The sequence below is a fragment of the Miscanthus floridulus genome, chromosome 9 (assembly GCF_019320115.1).
Source record: "Miscanthus floridulus cultivar M001 chromosome 9, ASM1932011v1, whole genome shotgun sequence".
Taxonomy (NCBI): domain Eukaryota; kingdom Viridiplantae; phylum Streptophyta; class Magnoliopsida; order Poales; family Poaceae; genus Miscanthus; species Miscanthus floridulus.
The window spans coordinates 100513074-100533644 of NC_089588.1; the positions used below are offsets into that span (position 1 = coordinate 100513074).

Below are 20571 nucleotides of genomic sequence, written 5' to 3' on the forward strand. Positions count from 1 at the left end.
CTGTAGTGATGGATGGAAATGGTTGATGTTGGCGTATTGGTTGATGTTGGCGTATGCTGCTTTCAATTCGTAGTGATGGATGGAAATGGTTGGTCCTCCACCAACTACCATCCTAGACTTGTTCCATTTGCCAATCTGTCTAGCCACACATACAAGAATGCTCACCATGGGAGCAAAGGACTGCAGTCAACGTTGCCCAAAACAATATCCATGAAGAACACTTTCACCCTTTCAGCTAAGACTCTTACATGAGCTCAGTTGGTGTGATGAACTGAAGGAACGAACCCTGGAATGGATCATTTGATACATTGGCACTGCAATATTCCAGGAAAGAACATGCAAATTCCCCATGTGATATCAGCACAACCGTGCAACCCTTCCAAGGACCAAAGCCTAGACATAAGATAGGATGTTCTCGCATATGTGATACAAAGAAAACAATCACAATCAAAACTAATCCTCGTCCATCCCGCCACCACCAGGCTGGGCATCTCTTCTTGGACCTCCTGCCGGCTTGGCCATGATGATCTGGACAGTTCATATTTATTCAAATATTACCATGTGGACCCATGAAATGCAAGCATCGAAAAGGATTTAGAACGCAAGCTTAGCAGTCATACCTGGTCAACCCGTAGCACGGTGCATGCAGCATCAGCAGAGTATTTTAGCGCAAAAAACCTGTACAGCAAAAGAAGCGAAGTGAGAAATCTGCTAAGGGCTCATCATAAGCAGCTTAAACTGCCACACAAGATGTGCGAACCCATGCCACAATTTGAGGACACGCGTATGTAGACCAACAATGGTGCAAGCATTTTCCAGATCCAATGAGCACATGTTCAATTACCACAAAAGATCGAAAACATTCTGAAACCAGCTTACACATGATTCCTACATCTGATCGACTTACTTTGTGACATAGAGGTCCCCATATTTTTAAGGTCGAGATGTCCTTGCAGGCACCTTCCTCCAGGTCAATGCCAACTTTCACATTGCCACTAGCATATGCTCGGCATAGAGAGAGGATATTATCTCCATTGTGCCTGAGTCCAGCATTTTCTGCCAGGGGTTCTTGGAACCATTTCAAAGCTTTCAGCAAATTTTGCAATGGCATACTGGTCCAACCTGTACAATTATTAACAGCAACCAACAAATGATTGGGGTAAACATAAATTGATTGTTTTTTTACAAAGGGTTAACCCTGCTCATATTGAAAGCAGATGTACTCTTACCCTATACATGAAAAGTTATTAACTATCATGGTAAAAACAAACTTACCCTGTTTCCTTCAATGAGAACTCTTTCAACCTCTTTGCCAACTCTATTTCTGTCGTTGCAGCAGCACCAGGAGTTATCCTACCGTCCCTGCACATTGACTAGTATAAACAAAAACAGTGAGAACTCGGATAGATTAGCTAAGACATGGATGTTACAATACAATGAAAACGTTAGGCTACATCTACTATAGATACCACACATATACCTTGTACGTATTGACGCCATCATCAACAGCTCTTTCAAGATCATCTAGTATACATCTCAAGACAACAGTAGCCACTGAATTTCCACCTTCTTCATTCTTGACGGCAGTAACCTTATAAATAAAAAACAAAATAAAATGAATGTTGGCGAGGAAGAATAAAGATATATCTTCTGTAAAAGCACAATGGGGGTAGAGCATACTCGAGTACCACCAATTTCTTCAACGGAAAGAGAGTCTGCATATCCTAGTTCGTCCGCATTGGGTTGGCTAAGTTTCAACTATATTTCAAAAGAAAAAAAATCCAAAATCAGAATAAGTATACTAGTATGACAAAGGAACAATGTTGACACAAAAATGTGGCGATATGATCAACACACAGCAAGCCGGATGATCTGAGTGGAACGAGACCAGAGATCTGCTCAGCTTCAACACAAAACCAGCCGATTCTGAAAACCCAACGATGTGCCAGTCAATTTGACTTGCAATTGACAAGGAGAGAAAATCTTATCAGTAATTTAAGGTGGAACATATCGGTGTTGCACCAGACAGCTCCAAATATACGGCTAGATAGCCGATTCAATGAGGCTATCGACTAAATAGTCGATATCCGGCGCGTCCATAAAATGAAGATCTTTAAATCAAGTATTATCGGCTAATATTAAATGATAATGACATGAATAAAAATAATTGATTCTCATGGAACATCAGAAAGCATCATCGGCTAAATGGAACATGATTGATATAAAGCGTCGAGCCAATAAGTTTGATGAAAAGAATATAACATGCGAACAAATCGATTGTCTAGTATAAATGAATCTACAAACAGTTTGAATCTAATCTATTATCATCGACAGTGATGTTCGATCGGATCGATGTAGCTATGATAATGATAATAAACTAAAGCCAAAGAATCTATAAAACTATCTATATATCGACAGATTCATGAAAACATGCTATATGCGTGAAAGTATAGGTAAATCGTCTAAAATAGCTGATGCAGTCATAGCAAACAAACAGAGTACATATCTTGACCATGAATAAAATCACTAATCGATAATTTCTAATCTAAAGTCTTACCAGTGAGATTCTACCGGATCGATGCAGCTATGATAGTGTCATTAGATTAGATCTCATTAACTAGTGAGTTTATTCAAGATTGAAACATATCTTTGGATATGTTTGATTGGAATAGAAATAAAACAACTGATCTAGCGGAATTAAGCCATCAATTCATCAATTATAAGATTTAAAGTGTGACCAGATCAAAGGACGACCAATTAAGATGATATGATGTCGATCTATCTCTATCTCAATCCGATGATTTTATTATAATTAATAAAACATTAATTATAGCAAGATCGATAACTGGTGAATCAACAAAAAAAACAGCAAGAAAAATCTTACTAATCTTAGCAGATTCGATAACGGGTGATATTATATTAAACAACAAGTTATTTAACACAAGATCGATAACTTTGATCTATATTATGATTCATAAGGGATCAATCAGCCGATGCAGCCTTACAAACTACGATACAGATTGATAACTAACTTATATTATGGCTCATAAAATATCAATCAGCTGATCTAGTTTTACAAGTATAATACAAGTCGTAATGGTACTCACAAGCAAGCTGAAGGTCGATCAGTCGATGCATCCCTGTTTGGTAAAGAACTCGTCAAGATCTACAGTACTCCTACTCCTAATACGATAGTGAAAGCCAAAAAGATTGCATTGATTGTGTGTTCGGTTTTTTACAATAATTAGGGTCTAATATTTATACCCAGAACCTAAACATAAATCCTACTCAAATATAACTCATTATAATTCTTGGAATAAAAGAAAACTTCCTAACTTAATAATAACTTGGACTCTAATTTTCCTTATTTGTAGAGTCCGACACATCTTTCTGGCACCATTCGAGTATAGCCCATTGACACCGTCTGCTGACGTCATCCATAAAATAGCCGATTCTAACATCACATCTAAATCAGCTGAAACTGATTCACATCTAATCAATTCCTTGATGACATAATCCTGGAGGCTTCGAGTTCACGCGTTCTTCTTCCCAAATTTTGGTATAAACACATGCTTCCCAATTTTGGGATAAAAATGATTTTATTCTAAAATTCCTATTTATCTGTTCACTGTGTTGCAACCGCTCCTTCCAAAATAAACACGTGGCTCCTGATCTCTCGGGCTAAATTCTATATAATACCCCAACAGTATAATTTTCATCTAGCTCGACCTACTTACTTTCCCCTTTTCTCTTAAACAGTCAAAACCGCCAACTCCAAAGCCTTAACCCTAGCTAATCTTCTGCTCTGCCAAGCTGCTGTTTCAAGCCATCTTTCTACAACCTTCCTCAGATTCAGACCCATTTCGGCTGCAATGGCGACCAGCAACCACATTCCTAAGGTATGCCTTCAGATTTCTATCTTTTAAGTATTAGCCGCTACTCTGTATTTTCCTTTTTTCTTAAATTTATCCCAACTGGTTTCTAGGAAATGATGAACGAAATTTTGATTCCATTAGCTTTTGTTCCTAATGCCTATTATCTTGGACCCATGGGTGACCCTGATCCATCTGATTTTATCAATCAAGAAACTAACTGAATCCCCTTCAAACAATCTGTAGTAGATTTGTCTTCTTGGAATACCAAAACTCCCTTTAGAAACTGGCCAAAAATGCCTAAGGGATGGAGGGATTGGTTCCATAGGGTATCAAAGAAAAAGGCTAGAGATTGGGAAATTTATGACTTGAATCAATGCCTAACACTCTCACTGTATGGAATAGAGAGGAATGACTCACTTCTAATTTCTACATCTTACTTTTGGTCCAACGCTTTGAATGCTTTTGTTTTTGGTCATGGTCCAATGACCATCACTTTGGCTGACATCTACATGTTAACTGGCCTTAGAATAACATGGTCAATGCAACCTTATGATTTCTTAAGTGCCGGAATCCAATAAATTAGCCAAAATATCAGACTGCACATGATAGGCAAGTTATATTTTAAATCATATTGGGGATGGATCGACTATTGATGATAGAGAACATGTAGCTTTTTTGAATATGTGGCTGAAAAAATTCATCTTTTGTGGGTCATCCTGTGGTCCAACCTATAATCATAAATACTTGGTAGAGCGTTTAGCAACTGGTAATGAAATCCCCCTTGGAAAATATCTGCTGGGATCTGCTTATCATCTGATGCACCAAGTAGCTGCCCAATTGCTGAAAAATAAACCAGTGCATACCATTAGTGGTCCTTGGTAGTTGATACAATTATGGCTGAATCTGTACATGCATAAGATTGTAAGACCCAATCTCAGAAATATGAGTTTCCCTTCTAACAACTTTGCTGAAGATTATAAAGGAAAAGAAGAAAGAACTCGACAGTGTATGAATTATGGTGAAGCTGCATCAGCCATAACAATTGCTATTGATGTAGGCCACCTTTTCAATAAATTTTACAAAGGGTTTGATGCAAACATCTTGACTTGGCTGCCTTATGATGAAGATGAAGACAACGAACTAGTTCTACCAGTCAAATTTTGGTTTGAATCAGGTTGCTCAGATGAAACAGTTGCTGCTAATTTTTAGTTGTATTATCAAACCCTGTGTACTGCCAAGCCGAATTTCACCATGGCCATGGCAAAATGTCTACTAGTTCTTTTCTCCTAGATAATCTCCCAACTTATGAATTCTATAATCCTTCTTTTGTGGCCCGTCAATTCGGCCTTGGTCAACTACCTCCTCGGCTATTCTTTAGGAACACTCTGAAGCCAAGAGAAGGTATCAGTGAGATGATGGAAGCTTCTAGAGTTTTTTCAACTAGGATCAGACCTTCCTTCTCTTTGCCTGCATGAATGGACAAGAGCTACCTTCTCCTCAAATTTGTTTGATTCCTGGTGGCAAGAATGGCACTCTCACCTCTTTCTGCAGTCCAATTGATCCCAACTGTTTGGCCCTAGAGGAAGAATTTGTTTCTGATAGTGAGGTAACTTACTACTTTTCTTTAGAAGGATTATCTAACAAGTTCTCCTATCAATTCATCTAACAAATTCTTTTGCATGATACCAAATTTGATCCGCTAAGTGTGGACAGGAAAGGGCATCCCATAGAATATTATCCACCATGTCCAGCCTCAAGAATGGGATCAACTACACCCACTCTAAAACAATTGATGAAAACCCCAGCTACCCCAACAATACTTACATATCAGTCTTCAAAACGTGAGGCAACCAAAAGTATAACTCAGGAAACCACCACTGGGAAGAGACTTTGAAGAACAAAGTCACCAGTTGCTCAGGTAAATTAACTTATCTTCTCTTTTAAAATGATATTCAACTTCTAATTCAATTCCTTTCTTGCAACCATCGACCATTGCATCTCAATCTGCCTTGGGTGCCGAATTATTGTCCCAGGCACTTGAATCGGCGTCTACCAACCTCTCATCGGTGAATCCCCCTAAGGAGCCGATTATAATTGAAATAACTGATGCTTCTGATAGACCCAAAACAGCAGAAGATGAGAACCTCTCTACTTCACCTCCTGATGCTACCAAGGTATCTCCTCAAGCCTTTTAATCTTATGTAATCCTCACTCTTATCTGATTATTCTCCTTTATCAGACACCACCTGAGAAAACATCTACACAAGAGCAAAGGTCTAATAATCCAACGGTTGAAGATGATCCTGTTGATACTGATACCCAAACCGTTGATTCTCCAACTCAGCAAACAGTCGATGGTAAGAAATTCATATGCTCATTCTTGTCCTTCTATAACAAATATAAACCAAAAAAACCTCTTGATGCCTGTAGACACTAGCATCGAAAGTCCAAAGCCGATTCAACCTAATGTTGAAAAAGATGTTGGCACATTCTTCGGCTGTTCCTTCTTCTCAGACAGAGTCTCTTCTAGAAAAGGTACTATGTTCCCCTCACCATTCATCTCATTGTCAACCCATTTGCCATTTCTAATAAGATTCCTTTTGTTTACATGTAGGCAGTTAATTCTCTTAGCTCTGAGCTGCTCCTTCAACTTTGAAGAATACATAGATAAAATGAGATTAGCTCATCAGCCATTTCTTCCCAAGAGGCTTTATCAGACGAGACCAAAAATCGGCTAAAAGATATGCTGCCAATGCTCGAGAGGAATGTAGCCGATTTGGTCCAGGATGCAGACCCAATGAGAAGAATCTTCTTGGCCATCAAGGATAATTTGACCCCAAATCTTGCTGAGGCCTTGATACCTATATCCAATATCAAAGACCAAGCTCCCAAGGTGAAAAAGGCCAAAGAAATCTGATTGACCGTGAAGCTTTGATGGCCAAAAAGAATTCTAACAAACAGGAAGCCAAAGAATTAGCACAACTGATCGATAATTTGAAGAATTCTTCTTCTAAAATTGAAACAGAACTAAATCAGCTGAGAGTAAGACGTGCTGAGCTTGAAAAAGAACTAGAAAGTGTGAAAGCCACCATCGAACGTCATGAGTCCAACTTGACTTAGATCCCCAATGCTAGCAAACAGAAGAAGCAAGAAATGCTAACCAAGGTCAAAGAAGGCAAAGCTATTCGCAGCAGTCTTACGAGCATTCCCGGATCAGTTGAAGAAGATAAACAACAAATTATAGAAGTTGATGCTATTCGGCTGAAAGCACTACGAGCAATTCATGATGCTCTTAACTTGTAATTTACATTTTAGTATCTGTAGCATATAAACCTGATGATAACTATACTTTTTGGTTCGGCTAGAAGAGCCGATTTGAATTAGCCAATTTCCGATTTCTGACTTTACTCTGACTTAACTGAATCTAAAAACGACTTTTGTCACAAAACCCTTTGAATTCCTTCTCAGTCATCAACGCCACGTTCCCCTCGGTATTAGTGAAGCGGCGCTTCCCCTTCCATCAATTGGGGTTGCTTTCACACGTCCCAAGATATCTATCGTCTCACCTTCGTGGCTATAAATACCAGTCGAGGGCTTCGGCCTCAAACACATCTACACCTGCATCTGTTCTCATTCTCTTGTGTCCTTCTACCTTCAAGAACCCTATAGCGGTTTCCTGTTCTCCTCCTCTCAAGATCTAAACCAGCACCCATGGCCGAAGAAGATAACCGCGACAAGCGTGCAGTGGAGGAGATCCCGGAGGAGGAGATGCCAATGAACCAGCGCCTCCTCCGCATGAGGTAATACCAAATGCCCTCTGCTCATGGCCATGAATCATCCTCTAACTTGTCCATAGATTTGTCTTGAATAACAAACTCCTTCCTCCTCCTAGGGCCAGACGGCCCTCCAATGCTGCACCTACCACCATCCCCACGCCAGACTCGTCATTGAACTCCTCTAACTCGTACACCGGCGATGATGCCCAACGCTTTCTCCAGGAGTGGAGAGCTACCAAGGATCGTTATTTCAAGGCAACTCGGGAAAACAGTCAGCTTGAGTTCCATCTCGAGGCCTCCCAGGCCGCCCTCCTCGCCACAGAGGAGGAAACCAACGTTGCTCGGACAAGGTTGGCCGAGTCTGACGCCATGGTGGCGGGTAAGCCTAATTCCAAGAAAACCCTCATTTCTATATCTTCATAGCCCCTTTCTTGATAATCTTCTTGCCTCTTTGATTGCTAGCCCTGACGGTACAGTTGGAAAACCTCCAACTGGCGGCGAACGTAGCTACGTCGTCCATCAACGCCCGGGGCCCTCTGCTCATCAACCGTCTGCATGACATCCCAGCACACGCCTAGGAGATTGCCCTCCATGGTGTTCGTCATGACGCAGCAGTGGCTCTGGCCACGGTGCAAGTCTAGATCGGGCATGACCTCCGCACCATGGAGCCAGGCTTCCCAATGGCCGATGATCCCGACATGCACAAGGAGCTAATTGAGGACTTTGATGACGCCACGTCGGCCATTGTGGATATCACACCAGCCCAAGTTGTTGTGAACAAAGTGTTCAATTAGTCTATACTAGGAGCAAACAATGAATGAATAAAGTTTTTTGCCTTTTTCTTATGAATTCATCTCTGAAACTACCATAGTATAGATCATGATTGTCCTTGTGTGTGTTTTTGCTCTATAGGCGATACATATCGTATTGGCTTTTACCTCTTCAGTTTATTTTCCCTTTTGAACTAAAGATGATACCCTCCTGGTACCGGCTATTAGAGCCGATGACTAAACAAATCGGCTATCAAGTATTAATCCAAACGCTAGGATAATACTTCTTTAGGAATTTTCCATTGATTGCTCTATTAAACTCCTCTTCCCCTTCTAGCATTTCCAAAATATAAGCATTGCCAGACGCACAACGTTTAATTCGATAAGGACCTTCCCAATTAGGCGACCATTTGCTAAACCTGCTGTCTTTAGACCCAATCGACAATCTTACTTTCCAAACTAACTCTCCTTCGCAAAACTATTTGTTCTTGACCTTTTTATTATAATGCCTTGCAACCCATAATTTATTGGCCTCCATATTTTCAAGAGCATGCAGCCGATGACAACTTAAGTCCTCCAAATCATCCATCATAAGGTTTTTATAGACTTTGGCTGTCAAATCATTTTGCAATGTAACACGTCTTGATCCAGTCTGAATCTCCCAAGGAAGAACTGCATTATGCCCATATACTAACTCATAAGGTGATGATTTAATCGATCCATGGCAAGCCATCCTATATGCCCACAATGCTTCATTAAGTGTCAGGTACCACTTCCTTGGTTGCTCTTCAATTTTTTTTTAATCAACTTAATCAAAATTTGATTGGATGCCTCTGCCTGGCCATTAGCTTGAGCATAATAAGGAGAAGAATTTAGTAATTTCATTCCCATACTGACAGCAAAATCTCTGAATTCTTCTGATGTGAACATTGTCCCTTGATCAGAAGTAATGGTTTGAGGAATCCCAAACGATAAACAATATGCTCCCTGACAAAATCAACCATATTCTTTGAAGTTACTATTTTCAAAGGAATTGCCTCAACCCACTTGGTAAAATAATCTGTTGCTACCAATATAAACTTATGTCCTCTACTTGAAGGTGAAAAAATCTGGCCAATTAAATTCAATTCCCCAGCCTCGGAATGGCCATGGCTTAATTATTGGGTTCATAGCTGATGCAGGCGATTTCTGAACATTACCAAAACGCTGACAATCCTGACACCCCTTGTAATATTCAAAACAATCTTCTAATATTGTTGGCTAAGAAATATCCAGATCTACGAATAACCCATTTCATTTTATAAGCCGATTGATGAGCTCCGCATATTCCTTCATGCACTTCTCCCATCAATACTCTTGCTTCTTCTTGACTTAAACATTTAAGCAAAATCCCATCGACTTGTTTTGTAATACAACTGATTATCTAACAAAACATACTTAGTCGATTTATATCTCAATTTTCTGGTAACCTTCTGTGATGGATTCTTGAAGTAATCAGCTATTTCAACTCTCTAATCATTAGCCAAGGTTTCACTACTTAAGATTTCTTGGAACACTCGATAGACTGACGCATTCTGAGCTAACCGATTGGCCTCTTGATTCTATGCTCTTGGAATATGCTAAGAGAAGTAAGAGGAAACCCCTCAAGTAACTTTCGACATTCATCATGGTATCCCTTTAGAATATCATCTTTACATTCATACAAGCCGATCAACTGATTAATAACTAACTGTGAATCTCCAAATATTTCAATTGACTCGGCCTTTACTTCCTGAAGAAGTTGAAGTCCCTTAAGAATAGCTTCATATTCTGCTTGATTATTGGTGGTCATTGGTTTGGTTTGAAAGGCAAACTCAAAACTTGCCCCCCCGAGGTGAAATAATAACAATACCAATGCCACCACCTTGCTTGCATGATGATCCATCAAAGAACAATGTCCAAGGCATAGGTTCCACATAGCCGATGCTTGGTTTATGGTGTTGAGTAATAAAATCGGCCATCACTTGCCCTTTGACTGCTTTAGCCGATTCATACCTCAAGTCAAATTCTGATAATGCAAGAATCCACTTTCCCATTCTCCCATTTAATATCGGCATTGACAATATGTGTTTGATCACATCAGCTTTAGACACAACTGTACACTCAGCCGATAATAAATAATATCGCAATTTAGTGCAGGAGAAATATAAGCATAAGCATAACTTTTCAATAGGAGAATATCTTGTTTCTGGATCCAAAAGTCTTCTACTTAAATAGAAAACAACCAGTTCCTTTCCTTCAAACTCTTGCATCAAGGCCGACCCAATCGTTTGGCTATCGGCCGACACGTACAACTTAAAAGGCTTACCTTGCTGAGGAGGAACCAACATAGGTGGAGATTTTATATACTCTTTTATCTCCTCAAACGCTTTTTTGTTGTACGTCACCCCATTTAAATTCTTGATCATTTTTCAACTTCAACAAAGGAAAAAATGGCAGAACCCTTTTTGACATATTTGAAATAAACCTTCTGATAAAATTAATCTTACCAAGCAGAGATTGTAATTCTGTTTTATTAGTTGGAGGTACTGCCTCATCAATTGCTTTCATACTTTTCTGATCAGTCTTAATTCCTCTCTCATGGACCATAAAACCCAAAAATTATCCAACTGACACTCCAAAGGCACACTTATTAGGATTCATCTTTAAATAATGTTTTCTTATACACTCCAAAGTCTCCCGTAGATCAGCTAGATGTTCTTTGTACCCTTTGGATTTCACCACCACATCGTTAATATAGATTTCGACAATCTTGCAGATCAACTTATGAAAATATAATTATTGCCCTCTGATAAGTTGCACCAGCATTCTTCAATCCAAAAGTCATCACAACCCATTCAAATAAGCTGATTGCACCGGGGCACCTAAATGTTGTTTTTGCTATGTCTTCTTTAGCCATAAAAAATTGATTATAACTTGCATTACCATCCGCAAAACTAATTACCTTGTGCACGGCTGCTGCATGTACCAACATATCGGCTATTGGCATCGGATAACCATCCATCAGGTGTAGCCTTGTTCAAATCTCTCAACTTCCCATTTTTCTTATACATAGGAACTACACTCGATATCCATTCTGCATATCGGCAAGGTCGGATAAATTTTGCTTCTAGTAGTCTTTCAATCTCCTTCTTAATATCATCAAGAATATTTGGATTAAATCTCCTTGGAGCTTGTTTAAATGGCCGATATCCAGTTTTGATTGGCAACCGATGTTCAACAATTGATCGATCTAAGCCAGGCATTTCATAATATTCCCAAGCAAAACAATCTTTAAATTCCTTTAACAAATCTATCAATTCTTGTTTATACTCAGGATCCAATTTAGCACTTACATACGTCGGCCTAGGCCTATCTCTAGGACCAATATCTATTTCTTCTAACTCATCGGCCGACGTAAAGCCATGTCCTAGTTTACCATCTGTACCATCTATTGGATTATCCATTAAAACAAACTTTTAGAGCCGACTGCTCGGATCGGCTGTTGGCCTTCATCATTGATTCTAATGAAGCCTCCTTCCCATCGCTTGCTAGAAAAACACTCAAAATCTTCTAGTTCCTAATACATTGGATCAGCTATTGCTATACTCACAGAATCATCAGCATGAACTAGCTCAACATTGTCTCAATGCCACTGAATCAAGCATTGATGCATAGTCGATGGTACACAACAATTGGCATGAATCCAATCATGACCAAGGAGTAAACTGTATGAACCCTTTCCATCAATGACAAAGAATGTAGTGAGCAAAGTCTTGCTTCAATTGTCAATTCAACATTTATTGCCCCCTGGTCTTGGACGCATTACCCCCAAAAATCCTTAAGCATCATGTCAGTCTCAATCAGATCTTCTGGTCCTTTACCAAGCTTGCGAAAAGTAGTATAAGGCATCAGACTAACAGAAGCACCTCCATCAACCAATATTTTACTCATCGGCTTCCCATCGATAAAACCTTTCACATATAAAGCCTTCAAATGCCGATGCTTAATGGTTTATCAAATATAGCTTGCTAGTATCAATGTCAACTGGGCTACCATCTCTTCATACTCTGATTCATCAAAATTCAAATAAACTTTTTGATCTGCTGGAGCTTTAAATTCAGATGGTAAAAGAAAAGCCATTTGAATATTAGCCGATGGTTGACCCTTATCAGCTATTTGTTTAGCACGCCATACTTGCGGTTTACTAGATTTCTGAGCTTGTTCTAATTCTCTGCTCCTTAGGCATTGTACTCTTCTCTTCTGACTTCTTGTTAAACCTCCTGGACACCACTGTCCTTCCTGCCAAACATACTCTTCATCATCTTCTTCTTCATAATCGGCCCAGTTCTGATCAACAACTCGCTTTCCAAGCCGATCATGAATGCTTCTATTTTTAAGCGTCGATCCACATCATTACGTTGATATTCAATTCGATCATGGATAGACCGGCGTTGACTTGAGATTGCCTAAACTCCTAATATTGTTCGCTACATTCTGTGCAATTATTTCTAGTAGGCAATCTCAAACCTTCGTTCCAACAATGTCTGAAGAAAAGGCAATTTCAATGTGACTCAGCTTGTTCTCTTTCATATCTCTCTTCTTCTTGTTGACATTGATATTCCTTTTCTTCCAACCAGCGCTGGTAATCTTTCTCCTTCTAGCCAGTTGCCATTTATTCAATAGAATTCGAAGATGTAACACGTGGTCTCATCGCACCATCTCTCGACGTTTCTCCCTGCTCATATCGGCTCTTTTGTTGGTCACGACGCCTTTTAATTTCTCTATATTCATCAGCCGATATTTGCATCTCTGGATCAACTGTTCCAGTTTCTCTTGCCCTAGCTGATGTTAAAACTTTAGCTTTTCCCTTTGAACAACTTAGCATCAACCATGTTTTGATCCTTTGGGAAAGGATTATCATCAACTTTCATTTTCTGAGCTGTATCAAATTTAAGCTTCCCTTGTTGAATAGCCCTCTGAATATGCTGCCGAAAAATCCTACAATCATTAGTAGTATGAGAAGTAGTGTTATGGTACTTGCAGAACTTCTTATTCTTCAACTGATCGGGAGGTAATATAACATGATTGGTATACAGTTTAATCTGTCTCTTCTCAAGCAAGAAATCAAAAAGTTTATCTGCTTTTATAACATCAAAATCATAACTTTCTTCAACTTCTTTTCCCTAAGGATTTGGAACCAGTACTATCTTTTTACCCCAATTCCATTCAGCTGTGGCAATTTCCTCTTCTTCATCATTATCATCGACTAAATATAGATTATAAGCTTCAGCGATTACAACATTCTTCTGGAATCGGGTATCTCTGCGCATATTCTGGAATTGACTATTAAGTGCTGCCACCCGTTGAGCTAATTGACCTAAATTGTCAAATTCTTGCCCAAGCAACTTTTCTCTCTATGTTGGCAATATTCCTTGAACGGCCAACGCAGCTAGCTGATTATCAGTCAAATTCAACGAAAAGCATAAGTTTCTTGTTTCTCGAAACCTCTGAAGGAACTCAGCACTTGATTCATTAGCTCTTTGTTTTATAGTTGTCAAATCTATGATCTTTCTTTCCCCTGTCCCAGTGTAGAAATATGTATGAAATTTTCTTTTCAAGATCACTCCAATTGGCAATAGAATTAACCGCTAGTGATGAAAACCAAGTGAAAGCTGGTCCTGACAGGGACAAAGAGAAGAAACGAACTCGATGCGCTTCTTCAACAGAGGCTTCACCCAACTGAGTAAGATATCAACTGACATGTTCTATTGTACTTGTGCTATCTTGACTAGTGAACTTAGGCAAATTCTAGAAGCCTGTAATTTGTAGGAAGGGCCACTAAATCATACCACTCTAGATATGGACGTTTGTACGAAAAGGTCTGCCCTTTTAATTTTAAACCAAACTGATTTTTTATCATTTCGGTTACTCTGAGCTAACAATTCATCAGCATTTGAGTTTGAATTTCTTGGCAATTGCTGACCCATCTGCAGATTAAAATTCTAGTGCCTTGATATCCTGGATTTGGAATCATATTGAGAGTATTATAATCTGAACCATAATGATATCCTTGTGGAATATCTATCTGTCGGGCCCCTTGCTGATTTACTGTTTGAAATCTCTGATTGAAAACATTAGGATCTATATCTCTACGAATCCTTTGAACCGATGGTGCTATCTTTTGAGCCGACGTGGTATTTGGCCTGATGTACCAAAATTAACCATCTGATTCTGAACTTGCCCTGTCGGCTGTTGCACATGCTGCACTGATGATCTATGATTATATTGCATTTGATTAGTAGTAGCACCCTGAATTTGCTCAGATGAATTCTGAATTGCCTAGGCATCATCACTCTTAGCTAGTGCTGCTTCTTGATGGCTAGTACCGGCTTGATTAGTCCCCTGAGTCGACGGATGCAGAATATTGTAATAAGTCGGTCCAACCTGATCAAGTGGAAATCCATGAAACACCTCCTTCATGGTATTGTGGAATGTATTCAAGAAAGCTGTATTATGATTCAGCATTGCATCATGAACAGATTTGTTGACAGCTTCTACAAAGAAACACCTATCATCAGCTTCGTCTGTATCTGACTGTCTATACATCAAAACTCTCAGCAATAGATATTTCTGTATAACTTTATTATCACGTGTTTTGGTGTATGACAACAAACATTTATTCTGAAACTCCTCTATAGCCTTACCAATGACATCTTTATCCTCATTAGGTAAGTCTTCAGAAGGTACCATAAGAATATCCTTGTTATGAACCGCCATGACGATTGTGGTCCCACTGGGCGTGCCAAAAAGTATGTTGACACAAAAATGTGTCGATGTGATCAACGCACAGCAAGTCGGATGATCTAAGTGGAATAAGACCAGAGATCTCCTTGGCTTCAACACATAACTAGCCGATTCTGAAAACCCAACGACGTGCCGGTCAATTTGACCTGCAATTGACAATGAGAGAAAATCTTATTAGTAATTCAAGGTGGAACATGACGGTATTGCACTAGACAGCTCCAAAAATACGGCTAGATAACCGATTCAATGATGCTATCGACTAAACAGTCAATATCCGATGTATCCATAAAATGAAGATCTTTAAATCAAAGATTATCAACTAATATTAAATGATAATGATATGAATCAAAATAACCGATGCTCATGGAATATTAAAAAGCATCATCGTCTAAATGGTACATGATTAATATAAAGCGTCGAGCCAATAAGTTTATGAAAAGAGTATAACATGCAAAAAAAAAATTGGCTATCTAATATAAATGAATCTACAAACAATTTGAATCTAACCTATTATCATTGACAGTAAGGTTCAATCGGATCGATGCAGCTATGATAATGATAATAAACTAAAAACAAATAATCTATAAACCACCTATATATCGATAGATTAATGAAAACATGCTATATGCGTGAAAGTATAGGCAAATCGGCTAAAATAACCGATGTAGTCATAGCAAACAAACATAGTACATATCTTAATTATGAACAAAACCATTAATCGCTAATTTCTAATCTAAAGTCTTACCAGTGAGATTTGACCGAATCGATACTGCTATGGTAGTGTTATTAGATTAGATCTCATTAATTAGTGAGTTTATTCAAGATTGAAATATGTCTTTAGATGCATACTATGTTTGATTGGAATAGAAATAAAACAGCCGATCTGACAAAACTAAGCCATCAATTATAAGATTTAAAGCGTGACTAGATCAAATGACAACCAATTAAGATGATATGATGCCGATCTATCTCTATCTCAATCGGATGATTTTGTTATAATTAATAAAACATTAATTATATCAAGATCGATAACTGATGAATCAACAAAAAACAGCAAAAAAAATCTTACTAATCTTAGCAGATTCAATAACTGCTAATATTATATTAAACAAGTTATTTAACACAAGATCGATAACTTGATCTATATTATGATTTGAAAGGGATCAATCAGTTGATACAGCCTTACAAACTACGATACAGATCAATAACTAACTTATATTATGTCTCACAAGATATAAATCCGCTGATGCAGCTTTACAAGCACAATACAAGTCGTGACGGTACTCACAAGCAAGCTGAAAGTCGATCAGTCGATGTAACCCTGTTTGCTGAAAAACTCGCCGAGATGTACAGTACTCCTACTCCTAATGCGATAGCGAAACCCAGAAAGATTGTATTGATTGAGTGTTCGTTTTTTACAATAACTGTGGTCTAATATTTATACCCAGAATCTAAACACGAATCCTATTCAAATAGGACTCGTTACAATTCTTGGAATAAAAGAAAACTTCCTAACTTAATAATAACTTGAACCCTAATTTTTCTTATTTGTAAAGTCCGACACATCTTCCTGACGCCATTCAAGTATAGCCCATTAACACCGTCTGCTGACGTCATCCATAAAATAGCCGATTCTGACATCACATCTAAATCAGCTGATACGATTCACATCTAATCGATTCCTTGATGACACAGTCCTCGAGGCTTCGAGTTCCCGCGTTCTTTTTCTTAAATTTTGGTGTAAACAATGACAAAGGAACAAATACATCTGAAAAATCAGAACTTACAAATTCAATAGCCCCAGTAGTACGGCAGAATCTTCTCAGTTCAAACTTCGAGCTGATTTTCAGAACCATCAGTCTGCAAACAGAAGTAACTGCTATCAAAAAAGGTCAACAGCCACACACCCATACAGTCCTCAATTTTGGGGAAAATAACATATACAATATTTCTCCAGTCTTGAAGGGATTTTCAACAAAGATCAATACAGCACAGAGAATTGAGATAACCTATTCAGTTCAGCACACACGAAAAGCAAAAAACTCACCTGTAACGTTCACAAAAATGTAGCGCCATGTCACCCACTGCAGCTCCACTGACAATAACCTTGGCACCTGAGTCAGCGACAGCTTTGATAAGCTCCTCCACTTTAGCTTCCTCGGTCTTAGCATAATTTTCTAGCTGCAAAAGCATATGTATTATTGATTGCAACAGATATTTCCAGATTACAGCTTGCAATGCGCGACAGAAGCAAAGAAATATCATGTGCTCCATTTTTAAGTTCAGCATATCATAAGAAATGAATCCACAAATTATGAAAAAGGAATGTACTGTTGGATGCACGTCTACATAACGTAAACCACACAAAGCCAACTAAACAGTTTGCAACACTCAAACCTTCATGAGCATAGTAAAAGTAGGGACGACTTTAACAGAAGTCAAAAAAGATCCTCAAAGTAAGAACATACCTGCTCAGCGGAATGAATCAACTCGGTTCCCTTTGTTTCAGTTGCTGAGGTATCGACACCACCAGCAAATACTGCAATCTGAATGTTGATTGGTTTTAGAATTCAGAAAGAAACACTGCCAGACATCATACAGAAAAAAGATGGGTACTGTGCTGTAATTGGTTAGGATTCCTGTGCATATTGAATTTCTAGCACCATGTTATAACATATAACTGCCCATTTAATTAAAATCATAGTTGCAATGTGAATGAAGAGTAGCCTTTTGAGCTTACCTTTGCCTTCTCCACCCTTTTGATGCTACCAACAGCATCATTTTTCAGAACCATCCAACGGACCACAGAAGAATTGTGCAAATCATCTCCAAGCAGCTTAGCCACTCTAACATTGTCGACATTAAAGTTTGCAGGATTTTTGGGGCAAACTTGAATGCAGGCCTAATAAACGATACAACAAACCCACTATTAGTTGGTATCAGTATGACGTGCGAGGGAAAAAAAAAGCAAAGCTCCCTGTAAGCTGGTATGGATTAGCTTACATCAGCCACAAGAGGGCACATTATATCCTCCTGGCCAAACTGCTTGCTCGCGACAGCAGATCTCATCCTCAACACAACCTCCTCCTTGTTTCTTAAATCCATGTTCTCTGAGCCTTTCTCAACAAGATCCTCCAAGATCTGAATTGTCTGCATACCAAAGACAAAAGCACAAAGAGGAGGTTGTGTCACAAAAGCCTAAGGGAGTCAGGGGGACAAGTCACCTTGTTGATGGCTTTGGTGTAGCCAATGATGATCTCACTCGGATGCAAGCCCATCCTGATGAGCTCCTCAGCTTTCTCAAGCAGTTCGCCGGCAAACGATATGTTGAGATTGGCCCCATCCCCAATCTCCTCCTGCTGAGCCCTGCCAGGATCTTAGCAGCCGGGTGCTGAACCTAGCTCATTCACGATGGTGGCAGCATCATTTATGACAAACAGCTTGTCCAAGTGATTGATAACCATCTTGTTCATTCCTACACAAAGAAAACCAGTAAAACTACAACATCAAGCAATTGGCCACTGGAAGGTTTCAGCATCTATGTAAGTAAAATTAAGTCTGATGCGATTAACATAGTGCAGAAGACTGTATTAGACAAACTAATTGCTCGTGATCCAAACATTGTACACGGCTAAATGAGATTTCAAACGGCACGCCAGTGTGCCAAACGCCTCACACTTCTACCCAAACGTTCGTCAGCCTTGTCACCGTATATTATCCCAATAAGCTCCAACAACCAGGCCACTCCTCGCTCCAGATCCCCCTCACTCCCTGCCCACTCCCCCCAGCAGCTCGATCCGGCGGCCTCACACTACGCCACCGAAGACCGCTCTCCTCGCTCCAGATCCCCTCACTCCAGTAGTCACAACTCGAGCCCACAACCCACGCCAACGAAGCGGAGGCGCACGCGGAGGCGGAGCACGACTCACCGTTGGGGCCGAGGGAGGTGCGCGTGATGGCGGAGAGCTCGCGGCAGGCGTCAATGTTCTTGAGCACAGCCTCCTCGAGCCCGGAGAGGTGGCGGTGGCCCTCCTTGAGCATCGACTAGATCCCGTAGCCCGCCATCGAGCCGAGCCCCACCATCGTCGTCTCTGGCTGGGTGCCGGGGCGGTGGTCTGGCGGCGGGGGACGGCGCCGGCGGCGAGTCGGATCGGGGGCGAACCCTAGTGGGCGCTGCTTTGGGAGACGAAGGGCCGAGGCATTCTAGAATCGTGGGGAGACGAATGGAAGGAAGCCCTAGGTGGCCCGTCGGCCCGGGTAGGTAAAGCCTGCTGGGCTTGTTGGGCCGGGCTGGAGGTGTGTAAGGACTTGGGATTTATTTATTATTTATTTATTTATAATATATGTTTTTTTTAATTTTGTGTTCTGCAAAAATAATTGCTTGAATAAAAAATGCATAAAGATACTCCTGTCAGTAATTGAAACTGATATGGAAAAATGAATTCGGCCAAGTAAATTGAAGGAAGCTATTTGAATTGGAGGAATTTACTCTTTTTCGTGTAGAGATTCACAACTTTTCAATATGAGGTTGGATGGAGATAAAATATGTATGAAAATTGTAGAGGTAGAAGAGATCTACAGCCTTATAGTTTACATATTTTTCATTTGAATTCAATAATGGTGATTTCCAAATGAAAGACTACATTTACTATTTAGTGGTACGATCAAAATCTTGAAGAATTATATAACATATAATTTGAAAATCTAGTAAAGAAGATTTGCAAGCATCAAAACTATACTATGAGATTGGCTACTATCTAGAAGATATCTACTATTGTAACTCATTTACCCCATAATCCTCTGGAAGCATCTCTTATCAAGGAAATATAAGTTTTGTTTGTATTGTACAACTTAAAAAGTGGTTATTTATGCACGACGTATATTGTTCTTATTCACTCATTTTATAATTGACATAAGAATTGCAAACTAAGTCTTTGAAAGGTATAGTATTATGGTACTGCATATCATTAGTAATACTCACATTTGTGAAAAATATGTTTATGATATTTTGAACAACAAAGTTCAAAAGATGACTTTAAGAGAGGGGCGTATTTTATTAAATCTACTTTGAAGGTAAACCACGAAAACTATTATAAAAGGTTAAGAAGGTCATATCTACTAAACATTGAAGTTTATGTATAGATCATGAAGATAGACATATATTCATGAAGAATACATGACAAGAAGGTTAAATGTTGTACTTTTTTTTTTCCTTATGTGAGTTTCTACATGATGGCTTTTCATAGAAGGTTTATAATGAGGCAACGTGTGTAATGCAATTAATGAATGTGATACATTCTTTTCTCTAAGAACTATTTTTCCGTT

At 39.3% G+C, this 20571-nt stretch overlaps 1 pseudogene; it reads right to left on the reverse strand.

The window, feature by feature from the left end:
• Positions 1–267: 267 nt before the first annotated feature.
• On the reverse strand, positions 268–19462 carry LOC136482469 (T-complex protein 1 subunit theta-like; annotated as a pseudogene).
• Positions 19463–20571: the final 1109 nt, after the last annotated feature.